The 13,989-nt window shown below is 36.6% G+C and overlaps 8 non-coding genes across 8 annotated transcripts; all 8 read left to right on the top strand.

Moving 5' to 3' along the window:
- The first annotated feature begins 1,058 nt into the window (after positions 1 to 1,058).
- Positions 1,059 to 1,132, top strand: TRNAN-GUU (transfer RNA asparagine (anticodon GUU)). The gene has a single exon. It is a non-coding gene; the product is annotated as a tRNA-Asn (tRNA).
- Positions 1,133 to 4,560: 3,428 nt separating this feature from the next.
- TRNAN-GUU (transfer RNA asparagine (anticodon GUU)) lies at positions 4,561 to 4,634 on the top strand. The gene has a single exon. It is a non-coding gene; the product is annotated as a tRNA-Asn (tRNA).
- A 1,094-nt stretch (positions 4,635 to 5,728) lies between these two features.
- TRNAN-GUU (transfer RNA asparagine (anticodon GUU)) lies at positions 5,729 to 5,802 on the top strand. The gene has a single exon. It is a non-coding gene; the product is annotated as a tRNA-Asn (tRNA).
- Positions 5,803 to 8,063: 2,261 nt separating this feature from the next.
- On the top strand, positions 8,064 to 8,137 carry TRNAN-GUU (transfer RNA asparagine (anticodon GUU)). Its single transcript has one exon. It is a non-coding gene; the product is annotated as a tRNA-Asn (tRNA).
- Positions 8,138 to 9,231: 1,094 nt separating this feature from the next.
- Positions 9,232 to 9,305, top strand: TRNAN-GUU (transfer RNA asparagine (anticodon GUU)). The gene has a single exon. It is a non-coding gene; the product is annotated as a tRNA-Asn (tRNA).
- Positions 9,306 to 10,399: 1,094 nt separating this feature from the next.
- On the top strand, positions 10,400 to 10,473 carry TRNAN-GUU (transfer RNA asparagine (anticodon GUU)). The gene has a single exon. It is a non-coding gene; the product is annotated as a tRNA-Asn (tRNA).
- Positions 10,474 to 11,566: 1,093 nt separating this feature from the next.
- Positions 11,567 to 11,640, top strand: TRNAN-GUU (transfer RNA asparagine (anticodon GUU)). Its single transcript has one exon. It is a non-coding gene; the product is annotated as a tRNA-Asn (tRNA).
- A 2,260-nt stretch (positions 11,641 to 13,900) lies between these two features.
- TRNAN-GUU (transfer RNA asparagine (anticodon GUU)) lies at positions 13,901 to 13,974 on the top strand. The gene has a single exon. It is a non-coding gene; the product is annotated as a tRNA-Asn (tRNA).
- The last annotated feature ends 15 nt before the right edge of the window (positions 13,975 to 13,989 follow it).

Below are 13,989 nucleotides of genomic sequence, written 5' to 3'. Positions count from 1 at the left end.
GTAGACAAGTCAAAATTGCAAACCACCTTTTATGGTGTAGGGTACCTGGCCTTCTCTGATGCAATCAGAGTCATATTTGATTAAGTCATTTTATAAAAAACAGGAAGCACAATTTAGCATTGGGGTTGCAGAGAAAAAAAATTATGCAGGCAGAGAAATCCAATTGAGTGATTAATCAGCTCTCCATTTTATGGCTTTATTTTTATGCTAACACATTTGCTCTCTGAAAAGTGTCCACAAAGCCAAGTCTCTGATTAACACCTTTGTAGGAATGGTTTTTCACCTATTACTGATTAAAACTTGCTTCATTGGAAAGGCAGCAAGATGCATCCTCATTACAATGTCCACTGAAATAATACAGGTTGACACCAGGAAACATAAACCTCACTGCATCCTTGCTGCTTTCTCAAGTGGGAATCTGTTTAATGTGAAAACCAGGTGATATCTAATCAGCACACAGGTAAGAAGTTAAGAAAATCTTTCTTTAAGGGTGAAGATGTTTCTCACAAAATCGTTGCCCCAATGCATCATTGAAATTCAAGATGGAAAGATGATTTTGAAATATCAATTGTACATTTTGCATTGCTCTTCTGGTGACAATGTAGCTTGTTTTTGTCAATTACCATTTCAGTAATAGGGTAAAGAAAATTAAGTGGATTTCTGAAAGAAAACAATGCTGTCAATATACTATTAAAACAAATTAAAATGTTAAAAGTTATTGTACTTTAAGTAAAAATAAAAGAGTCAAAATATCAATTCCAGTTTTGGAAGAATTTAATTAACAAAAAAATAAGTGCACATAGCAGAGGATGGTTTCGATCCACCGGCCTCTGGGTTATGGGCCCAGCACGCTTCCGCTGCGCCACTCTGCTGCTCATGTAAGTGTAAGAGATCCTGAAGTACTCACTCATCATGTGAAAGTACCAATGTGTTTCTTCGTTCGTCAATGGAAGAAAAATCTTGCAAAACTCTCCAGATTATTGCCTTTTTAACCTTTTTCTAGGAAACTTTCTAGATGAATGCTTTTTAGCCTTTGTCAGTACATGCTTTTGCAAGCTGTCTCTGTGGCGCAATCGGTTAGCGCATTCGGCTGTTAACCGAAAGGTTGGTGGTTCAATCCCACCCAGGGACGTAATTGGCCTTGTGATCAAATTTTGCTGATCTTTAAGTAGACAAGTCAAAATTGCAAACCACCTTTTATGGTGTAGGGTACCTGGCCTTCTCTGATGCAATCAGAGTCATATTTGATTAAGTCATTTTATAAAAAACAGGAAGCACAATTTAGCATTGGGGTTGCAGAGAAAAAAAAATATGCAGGCAGAGAAATCCAATTGAGTGATTAATCAGCTCTCCATTTTATGGCTTTATTTTTATGCTAACACATTTGCTCTCTGAAAAGTGTCCACAAAGCCAAGTCTCTGATTAACACCTTTGTAGGAATGGTTTTTCACCTATTACTGATTAAAACTTGCTTCATTGGAAAGGCAGCAAGATGCATCCTCATTACAATGTCCACTGAAATAATACAGGTTGACACCAGGAAACATAAACCTCACTGCATCCTTGCTGCTTTCTCAAGTGGGAATCTGTTTAATGTGAAAACCAGGTGATATCTAATCAGCACACAGGTAAGAAGTTAAGAAAATCTTTCTTTAAGGGTGAAGATGTTTCTCACAAAATCGTTGCCCCAATGCATCATTGAAATTCAAGATGGAAAGATGATTTTGAAATATCAATTGTACATTTTGCATTGCTCTTCTGGTGACAATGTAGCTTGTTTTTGTCAATTACCATTTCAGTAATAGGGTAAAGAAAATTAAGTGGATTTCTGAAAGAAAACAATGCTGTCAATATACTATTAAAACAAATTAAAATGTTAAAAGTTATTGTACTTTAAGTAAAAATAAAAGAGTCAAAATATCAATTCCAGTTTTGGAAGAATTTAATTAACAAAAAAATAAGTGCTCATAGCAGAGGATGGTTTTGATCCAACGACTTCTGGATTATGGGCCCAGCACACTTCCGCTGCGCTACTCTGCTGCCCACGTAAGTGTCAGAGATCCTGAAGTACTCACTCATCATGTGAAAGTACCAATGTGTTTCTTCGTTGGTCAATGGAAGAAAAATCTTGCAAAACTCTCCAGATTATTGCCTTTTTAACCTTTTTCTAGGAAACTTTCTAGATGAATGCTTTTTAGCCTTTGTTAGTACATGCTTTTGCAAGTTGTCTCTGTGGTGCAATCGGTTAGCGCATTCGGCTGTTAACCGAAAGGCTGGTGTTTCAATACCACCCAGGGACGTAATTGACCTTGTGATCAAATTTTGCTGATCTTTAAGTAGACAAGTCAAAATTTCAAACCACCTCTTATAGTGTAGGGTACCTGGCCTTCTCTGATGCAATCAGAGTCAGATTTGATTAAGTCATTTTATAAAAAACAGGAAGCACAATTTAGCATGGGGTTGCAGAGAAAAAAAAATATGCAGGCAGAGAAATCCAATTGAGTGATTAATCAGCTCTCCATTTTATGGCTTTATTTTTATGCTAACACATTTGCTCTCTGAAAAGTGTCCACAAAGGCAAGTCTCTGATTAACACCTTTGTAGGAATGGTTTTTCACCTATTACTGATTAAAACTTGCTTCATTGGAAAGGCAGCAAGATGCATCCTCATTACAATGTCCACTGAAATAATACAGTTTGACACCAGGAAACATAAACCTCACTGCATCCTTGCTGCTTTCTCAAGTGTGAATCTGTTTAATGTGAAAACCAGGTGATATCTAATCAGCACACAGGTAAGAAGTTAAGAAAATCTTTCTTTAAGGGTGAAGATGTTTCTCACAAAATCGTTGCCCCAATGCATCATTGAAATTCAAGCTGGAAAGATGATTTTGAAATATCAATTGTACATTTTGCATTGCTCTTCTGGTGACAATGTAGCTTGTTTTTGTCAATTACCATTTCAGTAATAGGGTAAAGAAAATTAAGTGGATTTCTGAAAGAAAACAATACTGTCAATATACTATTAAAAAAAATTAAAATGTTAAAAGTTATTGTACTTTAAGTAAAAATAAAATAGTCAAAATATCAATTCCAGTTTTGGAAGAATTTAATTAACAAAAAAATAAGTGCTCATAGCAGAGGATGGTTTCGATCCAACGACCTCTGGATTATGGGCCCAGCACGCTTCCGCTGCGCTACTCTGCTGCCCACGTAAGTGTCAGAGATCCTGAAGTACTCACTCATCATGTGAAAGTACCAATGTGTTTCTTCGTTGGTCAATGGAAGAAAAATCTTGCAAAACTGTCCAGATTATTGCCTTTTTAACCTTTTTCTAGGAAACTTTCTAGATGAATGCTTTTTAGCCTTTGTTAGTACATGCTTTTGCAAGTTGTCTCTGTGGTGCAATCGGTTAGCGCATTCGGCTGTTAACCGAAAGGCTGGTGTTTCAATACCACCCAGGGACGTAATTGACCTTGTGATCAAATTTTGCTGATCTTTAAGTAGACAAGTCAAAATTTCAAACCACCTCTTATAGTGTAGGGTACCTGGCCTTCTCTGATGCAATCAGAGTCAGATTTGATTAAGTCATTTTATAAAAAACAGGAAGCACAATTTAGCATGGGGTTGCAGAGAAAAAAAAATATGCAGGCAGAGAAATCCAATTGAGTGATTAATCAGCTCTCCATTTTATGGCTTTATTTTTATGCTAACACATTTGCTCTCTGAAAAGTGTCCACAAAGCCAAGTCTCTGATTAACACCTTTGTAGGAATGGTTTTTCACCTATTACTGATTAAAACTTGCTTCATTGGAAAGGCAGCAAGATGCATGCTCATTACAATGTCCACTGAAATAATACAGGTTGACACCAGGAAACATAAACCTCACTGCATCCTTGCTGCTTTCTCAAGTGGGAATCTGTTTAATGTGAAAACCAGGTGATATCTAATCAGCACACAGGTAAGAAGTTAAGAAAATCTTTCTTTAAGGGTGAAGATGTTTCTCACAAAATCGTTGCCCCAATGCATCATTGAAATTCAAGATGGAAAGATGATTTTGAAATATCAATTGTACATTTTGCATTGCTCTTCTGGTGACAATGTAGCTTGTTTTTGTCAATTACCATTTCAGTAATAGGGTAAAGAAAATTAAGTGGATTTCTGAAAGAAAACAATACTGTCAATATACTATTAAAAAAAATTAAAATGTTAAAAGTTATTGTACTTTAAGTAAAAATAAAAGAGTCAAAATATCAATTCCAGTTTTGGAAGAATTTAATTAACAAAAAAATAAGTGCACATATCAGAGGATGGTTTCGATCCACCGGCCTCTGGGTTATGGGCCCAGCACGCTTCCGCTGCGCCACTCTGCTGCTCATGTAAGTGTAAGAGATCCTGAAGTACTCACTCATCATGTGAAAGTACCAATGTGTTTCTTCGTTGGTCAATGGAAGAAAAATCTTGCAAAACTCTCCAGATTATTGCCTTTTTAACCTTTTTCTAGGAAACTTTCTAGATGAATGCTTTTTAGCCTTTGTCAGTACATGCTTTTGCAAGCTGTCTCTGTGGCGCAATCGGTTAGCGCATTCGGCTGTTAACCGAAAGGTTGGTGGTTCAATCCCACCCAGGGACGTAATTGACGTTGTGATCAAATTTTGCTGATCTTTAAGTAGACAAGTCAAAATTGCAAACCACCTTTTATGGTGTAGGGTACCTGGCCTTCTCTGATGCAATCAGAGTCATATTTGATTAAGTCATTTTATAAAAAACAGGAAGCACAATTTAGCATTGGGGTTGCAGAGAAAAAAAATTATGCAGGCAGAGAAATCCAATTGAGTGATTAATCAGCTCTCCATTTTATGGCTTTATTTTTATGCTAACACATTTGCTCTCTGAAAAGTGTCCACAAAGCCAAGTCTCTGATTAACACCTTTGTAGGAATGGTTTTTCACCTATTACTGATTAAAACTTGCTTCATTGGAAAGGCAGCAAGATGCATCCTCATTACAATGTCCACTGAAATAATACAGGTTGACACCAGGAAACATAAACCTCACTGCATCCTTGCTGCTTTCTCAAGTGGGAATCTGTTTAATGTGAAAACCAGGTGATATCTAATCAGCACACAGGTAAGAAGTTAAGAAAATCTTTCTTTAAGGGTGAAGATGTTTCTCACAAAATCGTTGCCCCAATGCATCATTGAAATTCAAGATGGAAAGATGATTTTGAAATATCAATTGTACATTTTGCATTGCTCTTCTGGTGACAATGTAGCTTGTTTTTGTCAATTACCATTTCAGTAATAGGGTAAAGAAAATTAAGTGGATTTCTGAAAGAAAACAATGCTGTCAATATACTATTAAAACAAATTAAAATGTTAAAAGTTATTGTACTTTAAGTAAAAATAAAAGAGTCAAAATATCAATTCCAGTTTTGGAAGAATTTAATTAACAAAAAAATAAGTGCACATAGCAGAGGATGGTTTCGATCCACCGGTCTCTGGGTTATGGGCCCAGCACGCTTCCGCTGCGCCACTCTGCTGCTCATGTAAGTGTAAGAGATCCTGAAGTACTCACTCATCATGTGAAAGTACCAATGTGTTTCTTCGTTGGTCAATGGAAGAAAAATCTTGCAAAACTCTCCAGATTATTGCCTTTTTAACCTTTTTCTAGGAAACTTTCTAGATGAATGCTTTTTAGCCTTTGTCAGTACATGCTTTTGCAAGCTGTCTCTGTGGCGCAATCGGTTAGCGCATTCGGCTGTTAACCGAAAGGTTGGTGGTTCAATCCCACCCAGGGACGTAATTGGCCTTGTGATCAAATTTTGCTGATCTTTAAGTAGACAAGTCAAAATTGCAAACCACCTTTTATGGTGTAGGGTACCTGGCCTTCTCTGATGCAATCAGAGTCATATTTGATTAAGTCATTTTATAAAAAACAGGAAGCACAATTTAGCATTGGGGTTGCAGAGAAAAAAAATTATGCAGGCAGAGAAATCCAATTGAGTGATTAATCAGCTCTCCATTTTATGGCTTTATTTTTATGCTAACACATTTGCTCTCTGAAAAGTGTCCACAAAGCCAAGTCTCTGATTAACACCTTTGTAGGAATGGTTTTTCACCTATTACTGATTAAAACTTGCTTCATTGGAAAGGCAGCAAGATGCATCCTCATTACAATGTGCACTGAAATAATACAGGTTGACACCAGGAAACATAAACCTCACTGCATCCTTGCTGCTTTCTCAAGTGTGAATCTGTTTAATGTGAAAACCAGGTGATATCTAATCAGCACACAGGTAAGAAGTTAAGAAAATCTTTCTTTAAGGGTGAAGATGTTTCTCACAAAATCGTTGCCCCAATGCATCATTGAAATTCAAGCTGGAAAGATGATTTTGAAATATCAATTGTACATTTTGCATTGCTCTTCTGGTGACAATGTAGCTTGTTTTTGTCAATTACCATTTCAGTAATAGGGTAAAGAAAATTAAGTGGATTTCTGAAAGAAAACAATACTGTCAATATACTATTAAAAAAAATTAAAATGTTAAAAGTTATTGTACTTTAAGTAAAAATAAAATAGTCAAAATATCAATTCCAGTTTTGGAAGAATTTAATTAACAAAAAAATAAGTGCTCATAGCAGAGGATGGTTTCAATCCAACGACCTCTGGATTATGGGCCCAGCACGCTTCCGCTGCGCTACTCTGCTGCCCACGTAAGTGTCAGAGATCCTGAAGTACTCACTCATCATGTGAAAGTACCAATGTGTTTCTTCGTTGGTCAATGGAAGAAAAATCTTGCAAAACTGTCCAGATTATTGCCTTTTTAACCTTTTTCTAGGAAACTTTCTAGATGAATGCTTTTTAGCCTTTGTTAGTACATGCTTTTGCAAGTTGTCTCTGTGGTGCAATCGGTTAGCGCATTCGGCTGTTAACCGAAAGGCTGGTGTTTCAATACCACCCAGGGACGTAATTGACCTTGTGATCAAATTTTGCTGATCTTTAAGTAGACAAGTCAAAATTTCAAACCACCTCTTATAGTGTAGGGTACCTGGCCTTCTCTGATGCAATCAGAGTCAGATTTGATTAAGTCATTTTATAAAAAACAGGAAGCACAATTTAGCATGGGGTTGCAGAGAAAAAAAAATATGCAGGCAGAGAAATCCAATTGAGTGATTAATCAGCTCTCCATTTTATGGCTTTATTTTTATGCTAACACATTTGCTCTCTGAAAAGTGTCCACAAAGCCAAGTCTCTGATTAACACCTTTGTAGGAATGGTTTTTCACCTATTACTGATTAAAACTTGCTTCATTGGAAAGGCAGCAAGATGCATGCTCATTACAATGTCCACTGAAATAATACAGGTTGACACCAGGAAACATAAACCTCACTGCATCCTTGCTGCTTTCTCAAGTGGGAATCTGTTTAATGTGAAAACCAGGTGATATCTAATCAGCACACAGGTAAGAAGTTAAGAAAATCTTTCTTTAAGGGTGAAGATGTTTCTCACAAAATCGTTGCCCCAATGCATCATTGAAATTCAAGATGGAAAGATGATTTTGAAATATCAATTGTACATTTTGCATTGCTCTTCTGGTGACAATGTAGCTTGTTTTTGTCAATTACCATTTCAGTAATAGGGTAAAGAAAATTAAGTGGATTTCTGAAAGAAAACAATACTGTCAATATACTATTAAAAAAAATTAAAATGTTAAAAGTTATTGTACTTTAAGTAAAAATAAAAGAGTCAAAATATCAATTCCAGTTTTGGAAGAATTTAATTAACAAAAAAATAAGTGCACATAGCAGAGGATGGTTTCGATCCACCGGCCTCTGGGTTATGGGCCCAGCACGCTTCCGCTGCGCCACTCTGCTGCTCATGTAAGTGTAAGAGATCCTGAAGTACTCACTCATCATGTGAAAGTACCAATGTGTTTCTTCGTTGGTCAATGGAAGAAAAATCTTGCAAAACTCTCCAGATTATTGCCTTTTTAACCTTTTTCTAGGAAACTTTCTAGATGAATGCTTTTTAGCCTTTGTCAGTACATGCTTTTGCAAGCTGTCTCTGTGGCGCAATCGGTTAGCGCATTCGGCTGTTAACCGAAAGGTTGGTGGTTCAATCCCACCCAGGGACGTAATTGACCTTGTGATCAAATTTTGCTGATCTTTAAGTAGACAAGTCAAAATTGCAAACCACCTTTTATGGTGTAGGGTACCTGGCCTTCTCTGATGCAATCAGAGTCATATTTGATTAAGTCATTTTATAAAAAACAGGAAGCACAATTTAGCATTGGGGTTGCAGAGAAAAAAAATTATGCAGGCAGAGAAATCCAATTGAGTGATTAATCAGCTCTCCATTTTATGGCTTTATTTTTATGCTAACACATTTGCTCTCTGAAAAGTGTCCACAAAGCCAAGTCTCTGATTAACACCTTTGTAGGAATGGTTTTTCACCTATTACTGATTAAAACTTGCTTCATTGGAAAGGCAGCAAGATGCATCCTCATTACAATGTCCACTGAAATAATACAGGTTGACACCAGGAAACATAAACCTCACTGCATCCTTGCTGCTTTCTCAAGTGGGAATCTGTTTAATGTGAAAACCAGGTGATATCTAATCAGCACACAGGTAAGAAGTTAAGAAAATCTTTCTTTAAGGGTGAAGATGTTTCTCACAAAATCGTTGCCCCAATGCATCATTGAAATTCAAGATGGAAAGATGATTTTGAAATATCAATTGTACATTTTGCATTGCTCTTCTGGTGACAATGTAGCTTGTTTTTGTCAATTACCATTTCAGTAATAGGGTAAAGAAAATTAAGTGGATTTCTGAAAGAAAACAATGCTGTCAATATACTATTAAAACAAATTAAAATGTTAAAAGTTATTGTACTTTAAGTAAAAATAAAAGAGTCAAAATATCAATTCCAGTTTTGGAAGAATTTAATTAACAAAAAAATAAGTGCACATAGCAGAGGATGGTTTCGATCCACCGGCCTCTGGGTTATGGGCCCAGCACGCTTCCGCTGCGCCACTCTGCTGCTCACGTAAGTGTAAGAGATCCTGAAGTACTCACTCATCATGTGAAAGTACCAATGTGTTTATTCGTTCGTCAATGGAAGAAAAATCTTGCAAAACTCTCCAGATTATTGCCTTTTTAACCTTTTTCTAGGAAACTTTCTAGATGAATGCTTTTTAGCCTTTGTCAGTACATGCTTTTGCAAGCTGTCTCTGTGGCGCAATCGGTTAGCGCATTCGGCTGTTAACCGAAAGGTTGGTGGTTCAATCCCACCCAGGGACGTAATTGGCCTTGTGATCAAATTTTGCTGATCTTTAAGTAGACAAGTCAAAATTGCAAACCACCTTTTATGGTGTAGGGTACCTGGCCTTCTCTGATGCAATCAGAGTCATATTTGATTAAGTCATTTTATAAAAAACAGGAAGCACAATTTAGCATTGGGGTTGCAGAGAAAAAAAAATATGCAGGCAGAGAAATCCAATTGAGTGATTAATCAGCTCTCCATTTTATGGCTTTATTTTTATGCTAACACATTTGCTCTCTGAAAAGTGTCCACAAAGCCAAGTCTCTGATTAACACCTTTGTAGGAATGGTTTTTCACCTATTACTGATTAAAACTTGCTTCATTGGAAAGGCAGCAAGATGCATCCTCATTACAATGTCCACTGAAATAATACAGTTTGACACCAGGAAACATAAACCTCACTACATCCTTGCTGCTTTCTCAAGTGTGAATCTGTTTAATGTGAAAACCAGGTGATATCTAATCAGCACACAGGTAAGAAGTTAAGAAAATCTTTCTTTAAGGGTGAAGATGTTTCTCGCAAAATCATTGCCCCAATGCATCATTGAAATTCAAGATGGAAAGATGATTTTGAAATATCAATTGTACATTTTGCATTGCACTTCTGGTGACAATGTAGCTTGTTTTTGTCAATTACCATTTCAGTAATAGGGTAAAGAAAATTAAGTGGATTTCTGAAAGAAAACAATGCTGTCAATATACTATTAAAACAAATTAAAATGTTAAAAGTTATTGTACTTTAAGTAAAAATAAAAGAGTCAAAATATCAATTCCAGTTTTGGAAGAATTTAATTAACAAAAAAATAAGTGCACATAGCAGAGGATGGTTTTGATCCACCGGCCTCTGGGTTATGGGCCCAGCACGCTTCCGCTGCGCCACTCTGCTGCTCATGTAAGTGTAAGAGATCCTGAAGTACTCACTCATCATGTGAAAGTACCAATGTGTTTCTTCGTTGGTCAATGGAAGAAAAATCTTGCAAAACTCTCCAGATTATTGCCTTTTTAACCTTTTTCTAGGAAACTTTCTAGATGAATGCTTTTTAGCCTTTGTCAGTACATGCTTTTGCAAGCTGTCTCTGTGGCGCAATCGGTTAGCGCATTCGGCTGTTAACCGAAAGGTTGGTGGTTCAATCCCACCCAGGGACGTAATTGACCTTGTGATCAAATTTTGCTGATCTTTAAGTAGACAAGTCAAAATTGCAAACCACCTTTTATGGTGTAGGGTACCTGGCCTTCTCTGATGCAATCAGAGTCATATTTGATTAAGTCATTTTATAAAAACAGGAAGCACAATTTAGCATTGGGGTTGCAGAGAAAAAAAATTATGCAGGCAGAGAAATCCAATTGAGTGATTAATCAGCTCTCCATTTTATGGCTTTATTTTTATGCTAACACATTTGCTCTCTGAAAAGTGTCCACAAAGCCAAGTCTCTGATTAACACCTTTGTAGGAATGGTTTTTCACCTATTACTGATTAAAACTTGCTTCATTGGAAAGGCAGCAAGATGCATCCTCATTACAATGTCCACTGAAATAATACAGGTTGACACCAGGAAACATAAACCTCACTGCATCCTTGCTGCTTTCTCAAGTGGGAATCTGTTTAATGTGAAAACCAGGTGATATCTAATCAGCACACAGGTAAGAAGTTAAGAAAATCTTTCTTTAAGGGTGAAGATGTTTCTCACAAAATCGTTGCCCCAATGCATCATTGAAATTCAAGATGGAAAGATGATTTTGAAATATCAATTGTACATTTTGCATTGCTCTTCTGGTGACAATGTAGCTTGTTTTTGTCAATTACCATTTCAGTAATAGGGTAAAGAAAATTAAGTGGATTTCTGAAAGAAAACAATGCTGTCAATATACTATTAAAACAAATTAAAATGTTAAAAGTTATTGTACTTTAAGTAAAAATAAAAGAGTCAAAATATCAATTCCAGTTTTGGAAGAATTTAATTAACAAAAAAATAAGTGCACATAGCAGAGGATGGTTTCGATCCACCGGCCTCTGGGTTATGGGCCCAGCACGCTTCCGCTGCGCCACTCTGCTGCTCATGTAAGTGTAAGAGATCCTGAAGTACTCACTCATCATGTGAAAGTACCAATGTGTTTCTTCGTTCGTCAATGGAAGAAAAATCTTGCAAAACTCTCCAGATTATTGCCTTTTTAACCTTTTTCTAGGAAACTTTCTAGATGAATGCTTTTTAGCCTTTGTCAGTACATGCTTTTGCAAGCTGTCTCTGTGGCGCAATCGGTTAGCGCATTCGGCTGTTAACCGAAAGGTTGGTGGTTCAATCCCACCCAGGGACGTAATTGGCCTTGTGATCAAATTTTGCTGATATTTAAGTAGACAAGTCAAAATTGCAAACCACCTTTTATGGTGTAGGGTACCTGGCCTTCTCTGATGCAATCAGAGTCAGATTTGATTAAGTCATTTTATAAAAAACAGGAAGCACAATTTAGCATGGGGTTGCAGAGAAAAAAAAATATGCAGGCAGAGAAATCCAATTGAGTGATTAATCAGCTCTCCATTTTATGGCTTTATTTTTATGCTAACACATTTGCTCTCTGAAAAGTGTCCACAAAGGCAAGTCTCTGATTAACACCTTTGTAGGAATGGTTTTTCACCTATTACTGATTAAAACTTGCTTCATTGGAAAGGCAGCAAGATGCATCCTCATTACAATGTCCACTGAAATAATACAGTTTGACACCAGGAAACATAAACCTCACTGCATCCTTGCTGCTTTCTCAAGTGTGAATCTGTTTAATGTGAAAACCAGGTGATATCTAATCAGCACACAGGTAAGAAGTTAAGAAAATCTTTCTTTAAGGGTGAAGATGTTTCTCACAAAATCGTTGCCCCAATGCATCATTGAAATTCAAGATGGAAAGATGATTTTGAAATATCAATTGTACATTTTGCATTGCACTTCTGGTGACAATGTAGCTTGTTTTTGTCAATTACCATTTCAGTAATAGGGTAAAGAAAATTAAGTGGATTTCTGAAAGAAAACAATGCTGTCAATATACTATTAAAACAAATTAAAATGTTAAAAGTTATTGTACTTTAAGTAAAAATAAAAGAGTCAAAATATCAATTCCAGTTTTGGAATAATTTAATTAACAAAAAAATAAGTGCACATAGCAGAGGATGGTTTCGATCCACCGACCTCTGGGTTATGGGCCCAGCACGCTTCCGCTGCGCCACTCTGCTGCTCACGTAAGTGTTAGAGATCCTGAAGTACTCACTCATCATGTGAAAGTACCAATGTGTTTCTTCGTTTGTCAATGGAAGAAAAATCTTGCAAAACTCTCCAGATTATTGCCTTTTTAACCTTTTTCTAGGAAACTTTCTAGATGAATGCTTTTTAGCCTTTGTTAGTACATGCTTTTGCAAGTTGTCTCTATGGTGCAATCGGTTAGCGCATTCGGCTGTTAACCGAAAGGCTGGTGGTTCAATACCACCCAGGGACGTAATTGACCTTGTGATCAAATTTTGCTGATCTTTAAGTAGACAAGTCAAAATTTCAAACCACCTCTTATAGTGTAGGGTACCTGGCCTTCTCTGATGCAATCAGAGTCTGATTTGATTAAGTCATTTTATAAAAAACAGGAAGCACAATTTAGCATGGGGTTGCAGAGAAAAAAAATTATGCAGGCAGAGAAATCCAATTGAGTGATTAATCAGCTCTCCATTTTATGGCTTTATTTTTATGCTAACACATTTGCTCTCTGAAAAGTGTCCACAAAGCCAAGTCTCTGATTAACACCTTTGTAGGAATGGTTTTTCACCTATTACTGATTAAAACTTGCTTCATTGGAAAGGCAGCAAGATGCATCCTCATTACAATGTCCACTGAAATAATACAGGTTGACACCAGGAAACATAAACCTCACTGCATCCTTGCTTCTTTCTCAAGTGGGAATCTGTTTAATGTGAAAACCAGGTGATATCTAATCAGCACACAGGTAAGTATTTAAGATAATCTTTCTTTAAGGGTGAAGATGTTTCTCACAAAATCGTTGCCCCAATGCATCATTGAAATTCAAGATGGAAAGATGATTTTGAAATATCAATTGTACATTTTGCATTGCTCTTCTGGTGACAATGTAGCTTGTTTTTGTCAATTACCATTTCAGTAATAGGGTAAAGAAAATTAAGTGGATTTCTGAAAGAAAACAATACTGTCAATATACTATTAAAAAAAATTAAACTGTTAAAAGTTATTGTACTTTAAGTAAAAATAAAAGAGTCAAAATATCAATTCCAGTTTTGGAAGAATTTAATTAACAAAAAAATAAGTGCACATAGCAGAGGATGGTTTCGATCCACCGGCCTCTGGGTTATGGGCCCAGCACGCTTCCGCTGCGCCACTCTGCTGCTCACGTAAGTGTAAGAGATCCTGAAGTACTCACTCATCATGTGAAAGTACCAATGTGTTTCTTCGTTGGTCAATGGAAGAAAAATCTTGCAAAACTCTCCAGATTATTGCCTTTTTAACCTTTTTCTAGGAAACTTTCTAGATGAATGCTTTTTAGCCTTTGTCAGTACATGCTTTTGCAAGCTGTCTCTGTGGCGCAATCGGTTAGCGCATTCGGCTGTTAACCGAAAGGTTGGTGGTTCAATCCCACCCAGGGACGTAATTGACCTTGTGA

Source organism: Pseudophryne corroboree, chromosome 4, assembly GCF_028390025.1.
Source record: "Pseudophryne corroboree isolate aPseCor3 chromosome 4, aPseCor3.hap2, whole genome shotgun sequence".
Taxonomy (NCBI): domain Eukaryota; kingdom Metazoa; phylum Chordata; class Amphibia; order Anura; family Myobatrachidae; genus Pseudophryne; species Pseudophryne corroboree.
The sequence above is the reverse complement of the archived record's forward strand: the minus strand, read 5'-3'. Positions and strand labels throughout refer to the sequence as shown.